This window comes from Botryllus schlosseri, chromosome 10 (assembly GCF_051294905.1).
Source record: "Botryllus schlosseri isolate E-star chromosome 10, Bs_hap1, whole genome shotgun sequence".
NCBI lineage: Eukaryota > Metazoa > Chordata > Ascidiacea > Stolidobranchia > Styelidae > Botryllus > Botryllus schlosseri.
The window spans coordinates 387,608-403,642 of NC_137245.1; the positions used below are offsets into that span (position 1 = coordinate 387,608).

General features: G+C 41.9%; 1 long non-coding RNA gene across 1 annotated transcript; it reads right to left on the minus strand.

Moving 5' to 3' along the window:
* Positions 1-3,394: 3,394 nt before the first annotated feature.
* Positions 3,395-4,944, minus strand: LOC145448452 (uncharacterized). The gene is made up of 3 exons (XR_013917917.1): positions 4,404-4,944; positions 3,928-4,311; positions 3,395-3,862 (listed from the first exon to the last, which is right to left on the minus strand). It is a non-coding gene; the product is annotated as an uncharacterized LOC145448452 (long non-coding RNA).
* Positions 4,945-16,035: the final 11,091 nt, after the last annotated feature.

Sequence of the window (16,035 nt, forward strand, 5' to 3'; positions counted from 1 at the left end):
TTGGCTATCCACGGGAGATGCAAATAAACTGGGCACCTTCTCGGCCCAAACGGCTTATCTTTGTGGAAATCTTGTATTTTACGGTGAATAGTTACTTTGACAATATGCTCAGGATAGCCATTGGCAAGGAAAATGGATTTGATAGTATTTATTTCACAATCCAGTTTGTCATTACTGCAAATCATCAGGGCCCTGTGTACCAGGGTTCTTATCAAATTGATTTTACGTTTCGCAGGGCAAAACGAATCCCATGAAAGATACTGACCACTGAATGTAGTCTTACGGTAGACAGATGTAACAAAATTATTGTTCATCTTCTCATCAAAGACATCCAAAAACGGTATCTAATTGTTATTCTCTTTTTCAGCCGTAAACTTCAAAGAAGGGTGAAGGTTATTTAATTTGGCTGGAAACAAATCACATTGAGCTTCATTATTAAACATGACAAAAGTGTCATCAACATAGCGATAGTACATCAATGGCCGATCGGCACTATCCAACAATCTCTTTTCATGAAACCCCACAAAGATGTTAGCCAAAATGGAGCCGAGCGGAGAACCCATAGCCAAACCATCTATCTGTTTGTACATCGTGTTATTAAAACTAAATTCCACACCACAAGTCGCCATTCGCATAAGTTTTACGAACATTGATTTGGAAAATGGCGGAGGTGGAAGCTCACCACCATAAAGTGCATTGGCGCAGATCTCTCTCATTGGTAAAGAGGCTAGATATATCAAAGGAGCTAAGGTATACCTTGGAGGCATCGTGATCGATATTATTGATAATATTAGCAAACGTGAACGAGTCCCGAATGCACTTGTCATCATAGAGCGCACTCACCGGCTTAAGGAATTCCACCATCCACTTCGCGAGTTTGTGGTACGCCGATCCAACCATCGATAAGATTGGGCGAAGGGGCACGTTTGGTTTGTGGATTTTCGGGAGACCGTACATTCGTGGACGGAGTGAACCAGTCGGTCTGACTTCGTCATACGTCGCCGATGAAATCTTTCCAGCCTTTTTCAAGGTTTGGAGCGCGCGTTGAATACGCGATTCGTCCACTTTCTGCAAAAATTCTGTTGGAGGGCATTGACTGATAAACTGCAGCTCATTTTGCGATCTTGCCAAAGTTCAACTTCATCAAATAATATCACAGAGGGAAATTGCACAGCTAGAGGAATGATTGATTTGACTATTCTTCTTCTTACTATTCTTCGGCCTGCTTACATTTTTCAGTATTTATTGATGACGCGAGACGCGAATTGAACAATGCTTGATTAGCACTCCATCAATGCAGCTGGCGGGATGATCCGCAGGAATCCCAAAGGATCGTATCGCTGCAGCATGAATTGTATTTTTATTGCAATTTTGTTCAATAAAACTGTCTGTCCGTCTGTCTGTCTCGGCAAATGAAAATCTTGCCCGAATCTGCAGACTGAGTTCAACAAGAAACGACAGAGCATCAGAGCGAATTCGCTCTTCATTTTTTCAGAGACTTTCGCTCATAAGTTCGGATTCACAGCGCACCCTGTTACGTAATAATTGCGTGTTACTGCACCACCACACAGAATTGTTGAAATCAAACACAGCCAGAGACACCCAATCGCCTCATTAGCAATAAATTTAGCGTATAATTAGGTCGTGTAACGTCAGAATATTCATTATTCGCATAATTGCAGAAAAACACTAGATTAGCAAAATTTAGCGAAAAAAAACACTAGAACACTAGGGCGACCGAAAAAACACTAGATCTAGTGTTAAAACACTAGGAGTGGCACCACTGATCGCAAGCTCCAGGACTACAAAGTTTGCTACTTTAGCCGGCTCTGCATGCAGTACGTTATTCGGTGCATTCATCCGTGACTCACATCTTGCACATCTATCCGTGGGTAGGCAATCTACAATACGATTTCAGATCACGATGCTGCATCGTTACTTCGTCTGGTCAACTAACCAGACCACTGGATATTATATAACGTCTTATCTGAAAAAGCGCGGTTTTGTTTTTACTCCCCATCCTAATTCCTACTACGTCCCTCGATAAAAATAGGATTATTTTTTAATTATATACTATATACCAAAATCCAAAACGTGCATATATTATATTTTTTTCAACAACATACTGCACCATATCCTTAATCCTAACCCATAGGAAATTAGGAAGATAACATTTTACATTTCGAAATACATGAGCCATAATTACCGAGCATGCAAAACACGCTAATATTACGTCCACAATGACATAATACAAGCATACTATGTACGCACATAAACGCATTTATCACTTCACAATATGAACTAGACTGCACTTCACAATCTGAACTAGACTGGTCGCCAGCAACTACCACGGATTGAACACTGGAATATTTCACACTGATACTCTCTTTCCTTCCATAGCCTACTAATGTATCCAGACTATGTATTGTCTCGTGTTTCCTCCGCTGTAAGACCATCGAATGGATATGGTTCGTTTCAGCTATCCTACTTGATAGTTCAAACTTCATTACTGTCGCTATTAATATTGAATTGCCGCTCTTCACTTCTCTACTGTGTGACGGCGAGGCTGTGTCGTGCCTGGAGCAGTAGATAGCTGGCTGTCTTTAGGTTGGCGACTTCTTAACTCACAGTTTCACTTGGTACGGATGTATTGCAGCAGAGATACGTTAGGCACTGAGGTGAATCTCAGATCTCAAGGGCCGTCACAGACAGAGATGCCACTGGGATATTTCGGAAAAACCCAGATGTGGAGGCGAAATAAACCCAGAAAAACCCAGATCCTATATTTCACTCAAGAGACACGAGATAGCTGCGAAAGTGGAGCCTGATAGTCGTCGAATACACTCATACAGTCCTTGAAGCCTTTGATATTGAATTTACAACAGTTCATAATACACATTTTGCTTGGTTAATACTGCGAATCGCACAAAAATATGTTGTTTTCCTCTCGTCACATCGCAATGAAACAATTGGGGCGCAGCGTTAATACTTAAAGGTCAACTATATAGACGAAAACAACTTTGGCTAATTCTATAGAGTTTTTCCTGCCGATTCCAACAAGATATATCTTACCTCTCAAAACTAATTAGTTTCTGAGATATGAAGCCGCAAAGATGGCAAAGTCCCACCACCAGCAAAACGCTGGTAAAATCAGTGAGCCGTATCGATGACGTCAGTAGCATGATGATTCCTGGCGCCGTGACTGTACTGGTATAATGTCAATGTCTGAAGTTGTAGATGTGGAGGCTATGGACTGAACTTATAGCGACATACGATCATACCAGAATCCATCTTCACTGCATAAACTAGATTCATAGTTTCTACACCGCCGATCATTTGGTCTGCATTCTGACAGCTGCATTTGTCTATCATTATTGTACACAACAAAATGATCCTATTCACAAGATTTTACTTCTACAAATGCAGATAGAAAGAATATCAATGATCATCTCGTATTAGTAAGAAATTTGCGAAAAATCCTGGCAAATAATGCAGATCCCGATGTTCTGAAGATTGGACAATATCTTCATTGGTTCTATGCGCCAGTATGATCTCCTCTTCCATGACTGTCAACGTGACTAGAAATAACAATTTAATATCAGCAAATTCAATCCCCATGTACAATCAAGAACATTTTGTAACACAAGTTAGATATCTAGGCAGCAAAACTCAAAATAATAATTACCTATTGCGATGCTGTATCTTTATCTGCTGTACCGGCTTCTCTGCTCCCTGATGGCTTGCTCCCTAGGCAATCTTACTCGTGCAGCAGCGAGTGGAGGGGGGTCTGGTCTTACCTCCTGATCATTGATTGAATGTCGGACACGCCTCCAAACCTCCTTCTGCACATTTGTACAGTATCCTTTGTGGTACAGAAAAGTGTTATGACAATGTGCTTTCGAGTAATCAAAGACTGCAGCGGCTTACTGTATGTAGCATCCGTCAGCACTTTTTTTTATCTGACACCCTTCCTTGTATTTGACATACTTAACCGCAAAACGCGGTTCTCCTGACCTGCTTCTTTTGTGTTCCCTGCAGCTATTCTCATTAAAATGCAGAACAGCTAGTCGCATCCTAAACAGGTGGTGGTTACATTGGACAGATATTCGATTGAAACAGAACTGCATAGGCCTACTTGCCTTGCACGCTGACTTCTGTATCTGTAATGATATAGCTTGGGAGCAAAGTGATTCAGAAGGGCGTTGAAGGTTTCATTTCCCGAAGTGTTGCTTGAGCCAGACAACTGCTTGATGTCATTCATCATACGTCTAGAATAAATCACGTCATGCAGTTTCTGGTATTGAATTGATTCTGAAACAATAGATTTGATCATTCACATATTAGCAGCATTCTGCTTGTATTCGAATAATAAGTGGTGTCATCATTGAATTATTTTTGCATACCTTCACTGAACCATTGCCGTGGAATAGTCAACTCCGCATGTTCACAAGCAGGAAAATGTGTGTTCTCTGGGTGAACATGTTGGTTGGTGATGTGGTTACCAACAGCCTTCCAAACTTCGGTGTTAACCTCTCCATTTCCATCCCCTCGCCTTGCACAGAAGTAAAGTTGTGCTGTCAGGGCCTTTTGCCACAGTGCAATAAGCTTACAGTCCTTCCTCTTTGACAAGGCGGATAATTTCTTTCTCAATCCTGAAATAGCGTGCAACTGAGTCACTATAGCTGGTGTCGGCACATTAACCACGGAAACAAGGAGAGATAAATGAGTATGATACCCTTTGCAATGTGCCAAGTGTCAAAGGAATGCTTGACTTCTGGACATTCATCACGGAGGTACTTTCGGATCTGTGGATGTCTATCAGTCACAAGCTCTTTTACTGTGGCGGATTGCATTACTGAAGCTAGACAACGCCGCAGACCTTCCTTCTCCATGTACGAACTTCCTCCAGTTTCGTTGGACTTGAAAAATACAACTGTGCTTCTATAAATTTTTAAGAGTGCAATAATTGCTAAACATACACACCTGAACCAACTCGCAACATAAAATATTCTTTGTGGTTGTGTCCATCAAAGAGTAAACCATATATTTGGCAGCGTGCCCCGGACTATCAGCTCTTAAAACACACCATGATTTGGACAGGTATTCATTCCTAATAAACAAGGTTAGGTATGATAAAAAGCATCTAACCTTCCGTCACCCGACAGGATTAATGAGTGTCCTGCCACCCGTGCCATACATGCTGCCTTCTCTTCGTCATAAATATAATCAACTGATGGAATTATGAACGTTTTTTGGTGTTGCATGTATGCAGCATAGGAGATAACATGCATTCCCATGAACTTGAACATCTTCAAAGCCTTTGCAGGGGAAGATCCACTCATGAATATCGCATTACTTATTGCAATATTTCCTTCACTGGTTCCTCTGCTCAGTTGCTCCTGACTTTTCCAAACTCGTTTAAATTGGCAAGAATCATTGTCACATAGCTGATGAATAGTCAATAAGCTGCCAGAACAGTTCTCCCGGAGCGAAGCTTCTGAGCTACAGACTGGGCACTGTGAAAATAGATTAACCAGCTTCTTTTTTTCTACCATGACAAACGTCAGGTGAACATGTGAGGTGAACATCTTCATCCTCAGAAAGCCTATAACAGAAATTCATCTTGTAATTCGAAACGCTACTTCAACATTTTAAATGACTTACTCAGAAGATTCATCACTTTCAGGCAGGTAATCATCGACTTCCGATTCACTATCAGAATTGCTACCGCTGCTGATGTACTGACTGGAAGGCAAGAAACTTTCACCGAACTGACTGGAGAAATCCGACATAGGTGGGGTTGCTGTAACTCCTGGAAAACTAATACGTGAGGTTCTGCGAAAACTTCAACAAGCAATTATTCATACCCTTGCTCCTAAAATGGATGGACTGGACAGCATGTGTTTGACAACTTCTATCTAGCATCACAGGAGCTGAGCATATTTGACTGGACTCGCATAACATAGGGAATGCTGTAGAGCATCCAGGTGCATCCTCATCTGTTTGTCCAACACTTTCTAGAAACTTGGAGACCTGCATTGAGCGCAATGAGTTTTCTGTCTGTTCAAGGTGCTTCAAATAGATAATGAATGTCCAGTGTCAAGTCATATCAAAGACGGCTTCTCTAGCTAAATATTGCAGATCGAACAATGAACATCTAGTACAGCAAGTTATTACCTTGTCATCAGTGTCTGTGTCCATTGTCGTTGCTGCTCGTTTTCTTGCTCTGTCTAGTTTTTGAACTGCAGATGCTACTTTAGGCTTTTTTGGTTCCCTGTCATGACTTCTGTTATAGAATTTCATTGGAACGGCATCTGGCTTCAATAATCCCACTCGACAGCGAAACCCTAATGATTCTTTCACCTTATTTACGGGAAGGTATTGGTCCTCGTCAAAGTGGTCAGAACATAAAACACAACCGTGATATGCAGAAGATTTCGGCGGCGGCCCTTTCCAATTATCGCGTGTCCTTCTGACCATCCTCACCCACGTCTCATGGCGTTCTTTATCTTTGTTAACATCGGGGAACGTGTGGAAAGACACTTTCGGTAGACTGTATTGGCTATTTGAGCAGCCATATGCAACGCACCTCCGTCCACCAAGATTAAATTTCCGTTTTTTCACTATAACTCCCTCTACATTATCCATGGTAAATTAAATAAAGCTAAAGTAACATAAAATGACGATTTAATAGCCAAGTCGAACCTAACGAAGTAATTAAACGCATAATAAATCATCCGATATGTGTTGAGCCACTTACCTCTGGCTTCCACTTCTGCAAAACATCATGCTAGCTACGTCACTCGTCATGGTTGATGATTTTACAACCGTTTCTCAGCAGTTGGCTGTTTTAACTACGATATCTCAGAAAATACTTAATTTTAGAAGGTAAGATGCACATTATTGGAATCAGCAGAATAAACTCTATAGAATTAGCCAAAGTTGTTTTCGTCGATATAGTTGACCTTTAACAGTGTACCGGCACTAATTATATCATCGCTCTGCGAAAGTTCAACGCAATGCCATCCATTCCTATTTCTAAGGATGATTTCATGTATTTTCAGCGACCTGGACAGATTGAAAGTAGCTTTCGATTGATTATTCGTGACAATCACTTTTATTTGGAATAATCACAGAGCAATATATAGTGAAAATAAATACCGTAACTGCCCAATCATGAAATTAAGGGTTAGGGTTTGAATGTGCTGATAACCTATACCTCTGATTAACTTGCTTGAGGTGTCCAAGTAACTAAGGGTGGGGGCCAAAAAGCTGAGTAAAAACATCCCCGATATTCGCTTAATCTGCGAGTTCCAAGATCTCCCGATTTAGAAGTAGATGATCTGCACGCCAAAACATTGGATGTTCGTGCGAAGTTAGTAGATCTACAAATCCAGGATGTACGACGCAATTGCGTCAAATGTAGTGATCCGTGGAAGGTTGCCATGTCAACCCACTGACTTCGTAGTAAATATTGCTTTGGCAATGCTGATTGGAAATGTCATCATCATCATTGGTTTATTAGCAATTTTATCAGTTCTATACACCACAAAAAATGCGATACAATGAATAGACAGGAAGATGTCGAAGCGACTTGGATTTGTCAATGGAATCGGACACCCACCTTGGCCTAGGCGTAGTAAAAAGGAGGCATGCACACTGAATGAAAGTAAAGAATACAGTATAGAAAAAGAAAGCGACAAGAAATAGGGCGGCATGTCATGGGAAGCGAGATCGATAGGTCAGTCGTGGTCCGGTAATATTAAGGATGGACTGTATTTATTTAGTAGTAATTGCTTGTATTCAGAGGTGGTCAGTAACGAAGTACTTCTACTTTTTGGAAGTACTCAAGTATTTTTCCTCTACTTCTGGTACTTACTCAAGTGGATTTGATTTTCTCTACTTCTACTTCATAAAATTTTGTGATCTACTTACTTACTTTTCGCTATTTTCAGTTTGTCAAGTAGAAGTAGTTTGATCCCCCAAAATAAAAGATAGCCTGAGGAATTTCAGGGCTGTTTTCACGGAGTATCAACATTCAATTTTCATAAAAGTCAAGTAAATCCCAGAAATTTTGTTGTGCTTCGCGCATAGTAGTGGTGGAGTGACAAATATGTTTTCATGAAAGTATCAGTGAATATAATTCAGGTACCGGATTGCTTGGTTCCTCTCACACCTTATTGTCGCCATATCAAATATTTCATCACAGTAAATATGGCCCATCATGACGTTTGGAACTGCCGATTCGCAATCTAGCAGTTACCAATCACATCGTAATCTGACAGCACATTACGTGTCTTGCTAATCTGGAAAATCCTGCTTTTTTAACGTTACACCTGTTTCAGCAGATCACCTCTGAAGCTTTATGGACAAAATACATGAAATATATTTTCTGCTTTTTAGAAGTGGAATTTGTATTTCACTTTTAATTGCGAGTATCATATTCTGAGTTCTAATTATTTTCAGTTATTTTGTCTGCAGAACATACATGTTGAAGCAAGTGTAGTAATGCCTCTATTTTGCGAAAATAAAGGTACACTAAATATAACTTTTACGATCCACAATATTTGTTATTTACGTATACTAATCGCGAAAAGTGATGAAACCGTATCCGATACAACTTCTACGTATTGCTCTTCGCCTGAACTTGGGGACTTATAATATGGGGTAGGGTGCCATATCTAACGGGGTCTTCTAGTAAACAAAGGGTTAGTATTGCATTCTCATACCAATACTACAATTTTCATTCCATGGCGCGAAACAATGCTTATGCTGTCGAAAATTGATACCTCCTGGAATGCATCACTACGAATCAAGCTCTTTGCATCTGCCACATACCTCAATTCGCAGCTTTTGACAGTCCATGCGAACGAATTAAGATTGTTCAAAACTACTTACTTACTTAAAAGTAGATTTGAAGTCGGTCAATTTTACTTCTACTTCAAGTAGTTTTAGGTAGCTTATTGAAGAAGTACTTCTACTCGTACTTGAGTAGATTTTTTCGTCGCTACTTCTACTTCTACTTGAGTAGTTTTCTTTACTACTTTGACCACCTCTGCTTGTATTTCGACTTGAATGTGGACATGCTCGTCGACTGTCGGATGGCCGGCGGGATACTGTTCCACACATCAGGTCCGGCATATTTGATGGAGCGATGATCTTTTCGGTCGATCATATGATATTTGGACGATGTGGACGCGCGTGTGTTGTACTTGTGCGCTTTTGATTCAGAGGTAAAGAAGTCATTGAAATATTCGGGGCAACGACCGCAGTGAAACTGATACATAAACTTGGCGATTTCTAGTTTCCGCATATCTTCTATGTTTAGGACGCCGAATCTCTTCAGCAGCGACTTATTGGATGGGCAGCCAGGCCCCTTTGGGGCCCTAGCTATGATTCGGAGCACTTTATGCTGTAGTTTCTGCAGTGGCTTGAGTGCAGTTTTACTGGCAGCCCCCCAACAAAGGATGCCATAATGTAACTTCGATTGGATTAAGGATTTAAAGAGTATCAGGAGAACCCATACTGGCATGAAGCGCCCAAGGCTGTAGAACAGGCCGCACTTCGGTGATAAATTAGTTACTAGGGACTGAATATGACTCTTCCAGGACATGTTCGAGTCCAGTAAAACTCCGAGATATTTGGCATTATCTGTGTTGGAAACGGGCTGGCCAGCGATATTAACGGTTAGGTTATTTTTTTAATTGACTGTCAGCAATTGCGATTTCGAGGCGTTTATGCAAAGGTTGTTCTGGGCCGTCCACTCATGGACTTTGGGCATTTGGTCACCAGTCAGGGCATCCAGCTCTGCCGTCGAAGATGCGGAAGAGAGGAGGTGAGTATCATCAGCGAACAGGTTGGTGTTCAATGAGGAGGTTTCAAAAATGTCGTTGACATATAAGGTGAAAAGGACCGGTCCAAGTACTGAGCCCTGGGGCACACCACAGGTCACCGGGTGAGGAGAGGACAAGGTGTCTGAGATCGCAACCATTTGTTGGCGTCCAGTGAGGTAACTTTTCATGAGCTCAAGTTGTGGGCCCCGAAGTCCGTAACGCGCCAATTTCGAGATGAGAATTTTATGATCTACGCAGTCAAACGCTTTTTTTTAGGTCGAGTCCTCGATTTTAGTCATGTCGACTCATGTGCTATGAATGCCGTCGTTTCCTAGGTAGACTTATGAAATTGATTTGAAGCCACTTTGCAGCTTTAATGCATATTACTCTGTAGTTATATTCACAGTTATATGTTCTAAAGACGGCATTGCAAACTGGTACTGTTGGTATTACTGTCTGTAGTATGGATATTTTGGACATCGTAGATGACAGTTCGGACGACGAGAATATAATTGTTATCCCAGGCATTACTTGGCAGACATATCGGACTCATTTGCAAAATGCCCAGAAAATGAATTCGTTGACCGCTACAGATTTTACAAGGGAGCTACGGTAATTCTATTGGACATGATAAAAGACAGCCCATGGTTGGATTTACGGTGCCAAGCTTTGCACCCCATGTGCAATTACTCTGTGCTCTCCGATTTTTTGCTACGGTCATTTTCAACAAGCAGATGCTGACTTAATTGGTGTAAGCCGGACCACTGCACGCCGAATCATCCACTGCATTTCTCCGGCATTATCAGAGAATAGAGAAAATTTATCCCACGATTGGATGATTCGTTACAAACAAAGAGTGATTTCTTTGACATAGGTGGGGTTCCATTGATGGTACCCATATCCCAATAAAGTCCCCAGGTGGCTCTCCACCAGAAAATTTTATGGTTGCAGGAATGATATTTTTCTTCGAACTGTCAAATGGACTGCAATGCCAAGAGAATACCGGTAGTGACTAATGCTGTCGTGAGATGGCCAGGAAGTACTCATGACTCAAGAACTTTTTCAAACTCCAGATTAAAATACGAGCTCGGCCAGAAAAAATACAATGTGATTTTGCTGGGAGACAGAGGCTCTATGCTCTAAAAATGTACCTGATGCCTCCAAACCGATTGGCACCGGCTGCAGATTTCGAAAAATTTTACTTCAATTTTCAAAATCGAAAAACTGTACCTTAATGGGATTCGAGTACGGCAAACAAGGTAGCGTTCGAATCAGAACTTCAACGCGGATCCGATTGCGCCACTCAAATCATTTCGAGCTCTGTGTCTGGATACGTATATCGAGAGCAAGCCGAGAAAACGTTGGTTGGAAACAGAAATGCTAAATTGCGGGTCTTATGAACCTTAGTATAGGTATCCGGTGACGATAGAGTCCTATGTATTGTATAGACACAGTATTCATCGTTCTAGAGAGCCCTGAGTCGACCCTCCACGCCTAACAGGCGATAATTTCTAATCAAAACAATACCGACCGTTTTAGTCAACTCGCGGCAGGCCGCCGAGAGAGTGAGTCATGGCGTTGATACGCGCGTATGGTAACTTCGAAGGCTTATAACTGAAACTGTTGTAGAACCTAAAGCAGTAATTTTAGTATTCCTAGACGTATATTATACAGTCCTTACCACAATGATATACTGCAAATGCTTATCATTACTGCAACGTAAAGTTTATGACGTTATTTGGTAGCACTTCCTTCATATATATACACACCTCTTGCACGTAATGCACACGGAGTAATATTGCAGTTATTACCATATATACATGACTAATAACTGTTGTCTGATGTAGATATAATCCTATGGGCATGTACTCTTCACAAAAACAATCTATGAATGTCTATTACCAATAGAATTCAGGACATATCACTTTATGTTATGGATATTCGTCCCTGCGTTTTACACTACCGTGGTAGGCTGCAGGAATTCTCTTCGCGATTTTCAGAAGCGACCTTGGGGTGGCCTAGGCAAACTAATGTTGTTTATTTTGGCCTTGAAGGTGGATATTGGCTAGTTCTATTGAAAGAGACAATCCGTGAATGCCTATCATTACTACAACGTAAGATATATATATCGTTATACGACAGCTCTTTGTATATCCAGATGCACACTTTTGCGCTGAGTAATATTGTATTTATTACGAATTATACTTGACTATTAGCCATTATTTAGAAACGTATAAGAAACAACTATTCACAGACACAATCTATGAAGGACGTGAAGGTATATCACTATTAGAACTCGATATATATCCCGTTATGTGACCAGTAATCATCCATCTGCTTGAAGCTGGTACGGTAGGCTGCGAGAATTTGTTCCCGATTTTCATATGCAACCTTGAGCGGTGCAGACATAACTAGTATACTATGTTTGTTTTAGCAAGAAAAATAGAAGCTGACAAGCGCTATTCATAGAAACAAACTACAACAGGCTATGGTGAATAAAACCAAATATACGACAGTTTATATGACGGGTATATCGGGAACGCGCGTGAGCGCGAAATGATGCGGTCGGCGGATATTTTTGTCACGCGGCCTATCACATAGATTTTGAACACGTTATATGTAACTAATATCAGATATGAAGATATGTGTGGACTTGTATCGACACTAGCTTTTCATAGAAAGAAACAACTATGCTCTAAGACGGCCAGAACGAAACATACAGCAAGTTATGTGAGAGTGGTCAATGACGCGCGCGTTGCCGAAACAGTGTATTTTGCAACATATTTATCTACGATCTTTGGTATCCGATTTCGATGTCTTAGATATAATATATATCAATTATTATGGTATCAATGAAGTTGCACAAACAATATATATCCGCAGAAATAAACAGCAACGACCTAGTACGATCAGAACGGGATATATAGCGGTTCTATTGCAGCACGCTTCCCTCGTACCGGCAATGGGTAAAAATACCCACGCCGGCGCCAAACGGTTAACAATAAAAATGTACCTGATGCCTCCATTAACAAATCCACAGGCTGCACAAGAAAAAAAATACAGCTATATGCACTCAAAGACACGCATGCTGATCTAGCAATGCTTTGGGTTCTCAACCAGCGTTTCCTATTATTATTATTGATGAAAAGATGAGTGACGCTTTTCGCCTGTAAGGCCAGGTGCGTCACGGACTAGAATGAGCGATTTACCAAAATATGGTCAATAACCGATTTACAAGTAAGTACCACAAGATATAACAAATTCTGCAACATGGGATAACATTTCGGGGATGATCAGTAGATTTTCGAGTGTTGCAGTGATTTTGAGCTCGCGCGCCCTGTCGATTAAAAAGTTCCGATGAAAATCATATCGATTGCAGTGCAGCAAAAAATGCTCGACTGTATCAGGTACTGTACAATGGTCGCATAGGTCGGTGTCGCTACATCCAATTTTGTATAAATGCGCTTTCAGGCGGCAATGGCCTGAACGAAGCCGAAATATTATTCGTTCGTAAAGCCTATGTCGATGCATCGATGGAAAGTGGCCATCAGTCAATGATCTATGGAAATTTCGATAGTGACCTCCACGCTCATTTCGTTGATATTCGGCGTTCCAGGTCGCTCTACAGTATTGACGTACTTCGGCTTTCGCCTCAGCGTGGCTAATTTTTTCTGGAAGCGTCTGAGAAGGGGTATTTTCGATATTGGTCCTGGCAGCTTGCCAAGCCAATTTATCAGCTAATTCATTACCACCGATATCAGCATGCCCCGGTACCCAGGCCAGGACAACAATGGCGCCTTTCTGAACCACTTGATTCAGCAAGCGACCACATTCAAATATAACATTCTGCGTTTGCGGTGCCTGCAGGTTGGTCATAGCGGATAGCACGCTCAGACTGTCCGATAAAATCAGATATGTTTGTTGGTATGAGCCATTCTGGCAGATCCATTTTAGAGCGTGGAGAATGGCTTGTGCTTCTATGGAGAAGATTGACTTAAGAGTGGAACACGACTGGGAAAAGTTTATCATCAGCGACGGGATGGTAAAGGCAAAACCGGCTCCCTCTGCTAATTTGGAGCCGTCAGTGTATATTTCAGTGGCATCCCTATATCGTTCGAATATGAAGTCCAGGACTATGGGTTTATGCGACAGAGGTGCGATATCTTTTTTAATGATTTTTGCAAGGTCTAAATCAATATTAGGTGATTGAATCAGCCATGGAGGCAGATTTGGAAGACTTTTTCTTTCCAAGACAAGGTTATTCAGAGACTCGACATTGGTGGCGATGTTGAAGGTAATGAATTTTGGGTTCATGAGGCTATATATCTCCTGCCAAGAGTCTTCAAGCACTCCTAATGTTGGATGTTCGTGAGCCTGGTAACCTCTAAGGTGACAGCGATAGTTAAGGCTAAGCTGTTTGTGGCGCAGATGGAGAGGAAGCTCGTCACATGATGCTTCAAGTGCACAAATGGGGGTGCTGCGCATTGCTCCACAGCAGAGGCGGAGAGCTTGATTTCGTATGGTGCGTAACTTGTCCAGATACTTTTTTGGGGCGAAGTAATATGCTGGTAACCCATAGTCAATCAGTGATCGTATCAGCGCCCTGAAAAGTTGCAGCAATGGTCTTTTACTCGCTCCCCATGTGGTACCAGTCACGACTCTGATTAGATTCAGTCTGTTGGAGCACTTTTTGGAAATCGTATCGATATGTTGCTTATAGTTAAGCAATTTGTCAAACGTGATACCCAAATATTTGTAGGTGTCGACAAATTCAAGTTCATGGTCACCAGTTTTCAAGATAAGTGGAGGAATTTTCCTTTTCTTCGTGAACAGCATGCCTACGGTCTTTGCCTTGCTGATGGTAAACCCCCATCTGGAACACCAGTCGCTTATTACATCGAGTGATGATTGAATGGAAGACAAGAGGGGCTGGATAAGAAGACCGCTATCCCAAACAGCGCAGTCATCTGCGAACACCGCATGTTCAGACCGATGACCTAACGAGCTCGGTAAATCATTGATCATTACCGCAAACAGCAAGGGGCTGAGAACGCTTCCCTGTGGTATACCGTTCTGCAGTACATAACTGTCGGAAAGAGTGTTTCCTACGGTCACCTGGAAAGTTCTGTCAGAAAGGAAATTTGTAATCCATCTGTGCATGTGTCCGCGTATACCGAGCTGGTATAGTTTGTACAGAAGTGCGTGGCGCCACACCATATCGTAGGCTCGACTTATGTCTAAGAAGACCGCTACCACCGATCGCTGGTGATGGATATTCTTGTAAATCGTGTCGTGGAGACGCAGTATGTGGTCCAGGGTGCTTCGACCACGCCGGAAGCCGGACTGTGAGGGATGTATCAGATTTTTTGACTCCAAATCCCATCTTAATCGATTGGTGACCATTACTTCCATGACTTTACAAATGTGACTCGTGAGAGATATAGGACGGTACGATTCCACAGAGGTAGGATCTTTGCCCTTTTTGGCAATTGGGCAGACTATGGCATGTTTCCACGAGACTGGCAATTTCCCCGTCTCCCAGGATGCATTGTATAGTTTCAAAAGATCGGTGCGACCGGAGGATGATAGATTTTTTAACATCGAATACCCTATGGAGTCCTCCCCGGGTGAAGTTGATTTTCGGCTACGCAAAGCTTGATTCAGTTCGGCAAGAGTGAATTCGATGTTTATGATCGAATTCCTGTGCCGATCTGGTTCGTTGTCAGCGGTAAGATGAACCGTGTTTTCAAAGTTAGCCTTCGTTATACGAAATCCTGCTGGGTAGTTGTCGGAGCTGCTCGTTTTTGCGAAGTGTGAAGCCAGTGTATTAGCTTTGGTTCTGTTATTTTGAGAAATAGACCCGTTCGACTTCAGCGTTGGTATGGAATTGAACGTATGCACTCCCGACATAGATTTCATAACGTGCCAGACTTTCGCCATCTGCGTACGGGAGTCCAATGTACCACAAAAATCCTCCCAACATTTGCGTTTAGCAGAAAGGATGGTCTTTCGACATTCGGCTCTCATGCGTTTGAAGGCGATCACGTCTCGAATGTGAAACGTACGTTTCATTTTCAAGTAAGCAGCCCTTTTCCTGCGCACAGCACGGGTACATCCCACGTTCCACCAAGGTACGGCTATTTTCGTTGATATTTTCGGTCGTGGGATCGACTCTCCCGCCGCTAAAAGTAGGCTATTTGTG